Source organism: Vicia villosa, linkage group LG4 (assembly GCF_029867415.1).
Source record: "Vicia villosa cultivar HV-30 ecotype Madison, WI linkage group LG4, Vvil1.0, whole genome shotgun sequence".
In the NCBI taxonomy this organism is placed as follows: domain Eukaryota; kingdom Viridiplantae; phylum Streptophyta; class Magnoliopsida; order Fabales; family Fabaceae; genus Vicia; species Vicia villosa.
Genome location: NC_081183.1, coordinates 117276528 through 117285303, shown reverse-complemented (window position 1 = coordinate 117285303; position 8776 = coordinate 117276528).

Sequence of the window (8776 nt, the reverse complement as noted above, 5' to 3'; positions counted from 1 at the left end):
TTTTTTTTTATTATTATGTTCCATTGGTTTTCCCAAAATTTAGTTTCACGCTAAAAGTAATATGCTTACAAAATACACCCGTTCCAATGCCCATTTATCATTATCATTTTGCCTTAGAAAAGGCAAAGTCCCTCATTATGTATTCCAATAAAAACAATAAAAACAAATTTATTTTAATTTTTTTAATGTTGTATTTCATTATTACTATCGATATTCAAAATCAATAATCAATCCTTACATTTATTGTTGTCCTTACTCATTAAATGTAATCAACAAAACTAAAATTAATTTGTTGTGTTTGTTTCAATAATAATAATAATAATAATAATAATAATAATAATAATAATAATTATTATTATTATTATTATTATTATTATTTATGTATGTGATATGAGGCCAATAATGATATATTTATTTTGTATTAAATAGAATGAGATCCTTTTGTGTCATATCTTTTTTATTGCATTTGTGAGTATAGTTTTTGTTTAATACTAATTATAAAATTATAGTAGTCTACTTTTTATTATAATAAATATATTTATTGTAATAAATTCATTATAATGTAATGAGACCTAAATAAAGAAAACTTATCTTAAAAAAATGATAAAATAATCTATTTATGAAATAACTATCTTATTTGTAGAAAAAAAAATTCTAAAATATATATAAAAAGAGAGTCCATTTTTTAAAAACTTACTCTTTATTATAGAATAACTATCTTCCCTTAAAAAATATTAAGGGAAATGATTATTTAATACAATATTAAATAATATTTTTAATTTTAAGATAGTATATTTATTTTCAAAGTAATCATTAAGAGGTAGTACCATGATTACCTATTATACGTTTTACTAAAAAAACTATTTTAATAATTTTATTTATTGCAGACCATTCATTAACGTATTGATAAAACAAAATTCATTATGACCTGCCTCCACAACTTCTTGAGAAACCTACTCACCTCTTTTACCGTAAAATCTTCAAATTCCAAGATGCTGCATCGTGTTATGTTCTAATTTTTTTTATATCTTCAAATTGTCTTTTTTAATTAGAATATATTTATCTCTATCTTCCATACAGTACCTTCAACTATCAATTGGAGACCTAGAAAATTATATAATCAAAATTATAAAATGAATTTTAAAAGACCCTTGAAATCCTATCAATTTGATAAGGAAAGTTTTATCGTCAAATATAATCATTTAATTTTATTATTTTATTATAATCAATGTTGTTGTTTAATTTTTTTTATTTGAAGTTATATCAATGAAATAAAGATTTTTAATATTATTTATTTATTAACAAAATAACTATTTTTTAGAATAAAATATTAATCTCATTTTTTAATTAGAATATATTTATCTCTACCTTCCATACAGTACCTTAGTACCTTGAGATAATTCATTTATTGGTTACCCAACGATCAATTGAAGACCTAGAAAATTATATAATCAAAATTATAGAATGAATAAATTTTTATCGGCCAATATAATCATTTTATTTTATTATTTTATTATAATCAATGTTGTTGTTTAATTTTTTTTATTTGAATGAATTATTTATTGATCAATAAATCAAATAATTAAATAATGACCAAATAATTATATATTTGAATGAATTATTTATTGATCAATAAATCAAATAATTAATTTATTGTCAGAATTGCTTCATTAATCTAAACTACTGACAATAATACTATATAATAATACTAAATATAGTTTTATCTATAAATATTATTTATTTTTTATGTTCTTTTTAAAAATATATATAATATATTAATTATAATTAAAGATACTATTAAAGTATAATAAAAGATATTAATAACTTCAATTATCAAAAAATGTTAGCAATTTTTTATGATAAAATTTAACATTTATACTAAAAAATTGCTATTAGTATTTTTTTTACAAAAAAAAAAAACATGCTACAATTATGATGTATAAATACATAAATTTCTTATGAAAAACATACATTTTTCGACTAACCGAAGCTACTTATAAAATTACATTTAACATGAGACAATTATGATTGATAAATACATAATTTATTATATAAAAAAAAATATGTTATTCTTTTTGTATTTTATATACATTTTTAACCATCACTATATTATATTAATTTACTATTTATAATGACATTGTATGAACCGTGCAAACACACGGGTAAATGATTTCTTAATTATTTTCTTTATTTTTCTACTAAAATGTACATTTTTTGACGGGGCAAGGCTACTTAATGTGTATATATTTTATTTATATTTTTAACCATCATTATATTATATTTATTTACTACTGATAGATAAATACTTAATTATTTCCTTTATTTTTTATATGTACATATTAACCTATAACTGATATTTTGAAAAAATAAATCTATTAAATATATTGAAATTTTTATTTAAAATAAGTAAAAAGATTACAAATGCTTATAATAAGATAGGAGTATAAGTGACGGTTAACAAAATTTGGACAAAAAGTTTGATACCAGTTACCAAATCAAATAAATATATTCACATATATTATATTTATTGATTATTCATAATATTGTGCAATCCGTGCGAACGCACGGATAGATGACTACTCACGATAGATTTATAACTATATTGTATGATGTGTGCGAACGCACGGGTAAATGACTACTTAATTATTTTATTTATTTTTTCTACTAAAGTATATATTTCTAACTAGATTAAATTAATATTTATATGACAATTATAATTTCAAATGTTTTTTATTTTTAATTTGTGTATCTTTTATATATTTATTAACCATCGTTTATATATTTATTTATTGTTTATATCGAATTTACGTGACCCGTGCGAACGCACGGGTCCTTTACTAGTATTAATAAAAAACAATACTAACTTAATAACATAGACTAAAATCGCTCGAGAAATAATTTTGAAAATTAAAAAGTGTGATTTTGTATAAGGACTACAAAATTCACAACACAATATATTTAATCTTATATTTCTTCTAGAACCTTTTTTATATTATCCTAAGTTTTTTATCTTAATTTTACTGAGAACATATTATTACTTGTATATGTATAATATTTTTATAAATAATTTTTAATATTCATTGCAAAAGTTATTTATTATATTTTTATTTTTCTCTATTCATTTTGTAGTTATATGTCGCCTTCCCTCCATCGTAGTTATGCATCTTTGTTCAGGATATTGTCCTAGTTGGACTAATTCTTGCACCCAAGTTATCGTAGAGTGTCTTTGTAAGCCTTGCTATGTTCTAAGATGGACTATGGGGGGACTTCTTTGTTGAACTAGTCCTTGCTCGACGATAACCTTCGTTGTATTTACAATCCTATTACGAAAAGGCATGGACATGTGGCTGGCATAGCGAAAGGCATCCTTTTTCTTCTTCGTAAGACCAAGCTCATTCCCAATAATTTATCCTTCTCCTTTCTCCATAGCTTATGATCCTTTTAAGTTTCTCCATGAGTCTCGGGAAATCGGCTAGCACAGTAAGTATGGATACGGAAGAAGGTATGAACGCAAATGTAAATGTATGAATGCATGAAAATGCAAATGCATGTGTATGCAAGAGACTCCTCTTTTTGTTTCGCGTATAGGGTGACTCCTTGTATGCAATGCAATGCAGACGTGCGACCGATATAACCCTAAGGATAGCCTATGATGAGACATTAGACCCTAGTGAAATCCTTGCCAATTAGATGTTATGACGCACCAATAGAAATCCCTTAGATTAGGGAGTATGCAGAAGGTAGCGACTGGTGACTGTTCAAGACAGTCACCAAATCTCATGGCCATCGAGAGGCCGTTCGACGTGCACCAATGAAGTTGTCCCTCGTGGGAAAATTCTCTATGCGGAACACAACCTATCTAAGGACGATATCGGATGAAGTGAAATCCCTACAGGCTAGGGATTGAAGACGCATAAATGGATATCCAAATCCTACAAGTTAGGGGGTGCGCGAGAGCGAGCATGGGGTGACCGTTCAAGACAGTCACTAGATCTCATAGCCATCGTGAGGTCAATCGAAGTATGCTAACAGAGATGTCCTTCGTACGAAGGATGCGATTTTAGAAATAGAATCCCTACAGGCTAGGGAATGCGTAAATGTAAGCACGGGGTGACCGTTCAAGACAGTCACTAGATCGCATAGCCATCGAGAGGCCAATTGACGTATGCTAACGAGGATGTCCTTCGTACGAAGGATGCGATTTTAGAAATAAAATCCCTACAGGCTAGGGAATGCGTAGATGTAAGCACGGGGTGACTGTTCAAGACAGTCACTAGGTCTCATGGCCATCAAGAGGCTAATTGACGTGCGTAAACGAAGATGTCCTTCGTGGGAAGGACACGTAGTTGTAAAAATACAAGGATATAAAAAGAAACTCCCTACAGGCTAGGGATTGCGTAGATGCAGGCGCGGGGTGACTGTTCAAGACAGTCACTAGGTCTCATGGCCATCGAGAGGCCAATTGACGTGCATAAATGGAGGTGTCCTTCGTGGGAAGGACATGGTTTTGGAAATAGAGTCCCTGCAGGCCAGGGAACGCGTAGGAATACCTGCAAAATTAAAATGCAAGACAGTCGCAGTATATAAATTGCAAACATATAATAAGCACCTAAGCACAAAAGCCCTAAGTTCATAGGTTCGGCATGACGGCTTAGGGGGTCTACCCTTCCCATTGGTATGTTCTAGAAGGTCTCATGGGGTCGTTTGTAGCCTCCGTGACTTTTTATCTCTTTGGATTTTAGAACAACTCATTTATCCATGAGGTTCGAATTTTAGGGGTAGGTTCCTAGAGAGATCAGTCAAATACCAAGTCCAGCCCTCAACAAGGTCAAGCCTCGTATCAGACCTTTCCGGATATTTAACCCACTCTGAGTGGAATTATAATAAGACTCGTAGGCGATGTAATTCCCCTCTGGTCTTAAATATAATTCCCACACTTATGTTTTAACGCAACTTATAATATCCCAACGGAATGCGATAAAATAACAAATATTCAAATATTTAATTAAATTGCGGTAAATAAATGAATTGCTGTGAATAAATGAAATCGCAAATAAATAAATAAATAAAATTTAAATATTTATAAAACCATAAACCCTAATCCGAAACCCTAAAAAATGGCAAATTAGCCAAACCCTAAAAAAGATTCGCCAAAAACCTAAAAATTTATCAAAAACCTAAACCCTGTCAACACTATAGGAGCATAATAATTTACCATTATAGTGGTCCCCAGCAGAGTCGCCAACTTTAGCAACCTGCCCTAAAAAATAGCTTTTAGAGTCGCCACCTATTCTACCAGGGCGAATAGGAAACCCTACGCAGTTAAGAGATTCGGGTAAGATATTATATTCAGTTCGAGGGAAGGTGTTAGGCACCCTCAACCCTTTCCTAAGGTTTTGAGTTAAGACAAAAGTTTTATGGCTAAAATTATTAAGGTTAATAGCTAAAGAAATGAAAAGGGTGAAAAGTGAGATTTGAATGAATTGAGGTTTTGGGGAAGGGGACTCGCCTTGTTGCCAAGTGCCTACGTATCTCCTTAGGGAGAATCAGAGTCTACGTAGTTCGGGGCAGGGTTGTACGCCTTAGAATTTGATATGAATGTATTTGAAGGTATTTTGAGTTACCTTATCGCAGTTTTGAGTTTTGTAGTTTGCAAGGCGTCTTGAGTTGCCTTATCGAAGTGATGAAAATCCGTAGTTTGAAGGAGTGTTTTAAGATTTGGGCGTACAACCCTGATTTAATATGTTACCGTTAGTTGCTATGATCAATAGGTTTGATCACCATAGTTAACGGATTGAAAGAAGGATTGCTAACCATTCTAATCGATAGATTCGATTATCACGAATAGCAAATGAGTGTGTTTTAAATAATTTAAATTATTTATTGTTATCCCTCATAATCAATAGGTTTGATTATTACACGATAACGAGTTGAGTATGCTAATCATCGTAACCAATAGATTTGGTTAAAACCATTTAGCAAAATAGATGTATTTTATTATTTTATTTCTCACCAATGCGACTATTAGATATAATCGGATCGAAGAGAAAATTGATTAAGGATTAATGTTTTTCACCAAATGGCTAGTGGGATTGGGAAAACCCTAATGCGTTGATAACCTTTATAGGGTTTTTTTGTGATTTAACAGTTAAAATTGATTAAAATAAATTAAATCGACTAATCGAGATAATCGAAAAAAATCCTAACCCTAGTCATTAACCTAATCATAGTTTTATTATCCTATTAACTCAATTTTTAAATTAAATTGTATGCATATAAAATAATGGAGAGTAATTATATTGTTTTACAAATAATATAAAAAATAATTAAATAAAACCTGGACAGAAATCCTGTGTGTATTCCCTTGATGGTCCATGGTAAGGTGTTGCATCCTTTGGGCGTTAGATTCATGATATTGATGATCCCATGGCTAGATGCTGAAGGTGCACTGTGGTCTTGTGTTGGCTTTGTATACAGGATCTTGAAACAAGTAATTCATAAAAAATAGTGTTGGGGACCAGGAATCGAACCTATCCCCCTTGAGCCAAATGCATGAGCCTTCACCAACTCAACCACCCTGCGCAGCTGATTAATACATGCTTCAACGAAAATATAAAAAAAAAACAACATATTAACCTTTTGGGGAAAACGCGTGCCTGTTCAAATGACCCAATGGTAGGAGGCCACGTATCGTCTTCTTCATTGAGACCTGCCATGCTACTTTTATAGCGCTCATTCATGTTAGCTATAAAAAAACTACACCTATTACACCTGTGAACTCGTAAAATCATCATACAAACGCCAAAATTAAAAATGATGCCATGGATGATCTCGCCTCGCTCGTGCGATTCTAATGGCATCGTTAATTTAACCTAATTGTCCCTGCATTAAGAAACCCTAAAACAAAACCCTAAGCACCATCAATGGCATATCACAAGATAAACACGCAACGGTCCAATTAAGCGTCCAAAAACATTCAGAACATCACCATGAACATTTATATACAATCAAAACATGTTTATGATGCTCGAATTAATACAATCGAAACAATTTAGGAAAGGGCAAACCGTGATGAATCGGTAGCGATTTAGAGAGCTTTGGTTATGGATGATGATCGGGATCGCTTCAGGAAGACTCCAGGAACATGTTAGGATCCACAAAATGCCTTGAATCAAGCTTTAGTTCCAAAACCGATTTTGAGTTTTTCTTAATTTTTTCATGAACGCGTTTACGGTTTTGGAGGCCAGAAACTCCCCCCCCCCCCCTCTGCCTTGGACATCTTATGGTTATATATTATCACCAATTAGGTCAACAAAAATTGACTAAATCACTCTTGAATCAAATATTGGAAAATTGAAGAATATTTGATTTCAAACCTTCCAAATTGGGACCAATTTCAATCCATTTAATCCAATCTTGTTTGCACGAATTTGTTGTTAAATATTGAGTATCATGACAATTATTTATGATTGGAATTTGTTTTTAAATCATATCTTTTATTTTCCCTTGATTTATTTGAATTTAATCACCTTTAAAATGAATAAAAATTCATAATAAATTAAATAAACCATACAAATTTGTGGCAATGACATTTGGACCTCTTTGATAACTTGAAGAACAAGATTGGGTCATAAAAGGTTGGGCCATTTTGCAAGAAAATCCATTTTGACATTTATTTACTTCACATTTTCCATCCAAAATCGACCAACTTTGACGAGGCATATCTCCCTCAATTTTTATGATATGAGAGAGTTCTAGGACTTTTTGGAAACCTCAAGGTGTCCTCTACAAGCCACTTTTGGAACATATTTTTCATTTGGAGATTTTATCTTGATGATATTTCTCCTGACAAAAAACAGCTTTCTTGCGATCTTCTAGAAGGACCTATAATATTTTGAACCATATCTCTTGAATGGAGCATTTCTGGCCTTGGCATGTGAGAGACAAAGTTGTAGAGAATCCAATTTCCTTCAAAATAGGCTTTGAGTGAGAGATTTCTGATACTCTGTGAAAGTTATGACCAGTCAAAGTTGAGTTGACTTTTCCTAAAAAAAAAACCCTTAATTTGAACCTTTTGACTTTGTTCATTTCTGAGTCTTTATTAACGGATCATGATAAACCTTTGATCAAATTATGGATATAACCTCCAATACTTGATGTTGACCAAAAGTCTTGAGGTTTGACTGTATTTTGACTATAGTTGACTTTTAGGTCAAACTAGTCGACTATGGATCATCTGAACATTTGAATGAGAAATCCTTGGGATTGAAGCTTGATAATTGATATGGAGATACCTTGAGACATATGAGACACCTTGAGATCCATTTGAGGCCTTAAAGATTCGAATTCCTTTGATAAAATGCAAACCCTAATTTAGGAGACCCTCGATTAGGAGAATGTTGCTTGAATAAACCCTTGAACCTTGAGTCATTGAAGATGAAAATATATATATATATATATATATATATATATATATATATATATATATATATATATATATATATATATATATATATATATATATATATATATATATATATATATATATATATATATATATATATATATATATATATATATATATATATATATATATATATAAAAGAAAAGGTGATTTATGCAACATTTTAGACCGCAAATGATGTTTGTGCACTTAGTAAATGATATATTTTTCTTTCACTTTTTATATAAAATTAACTTATATATTAAATGAATTCCTAAATAAATTTTAAAATAATAAACATTTTTGTCATCAAAAAGGAGAATTATAAAAATA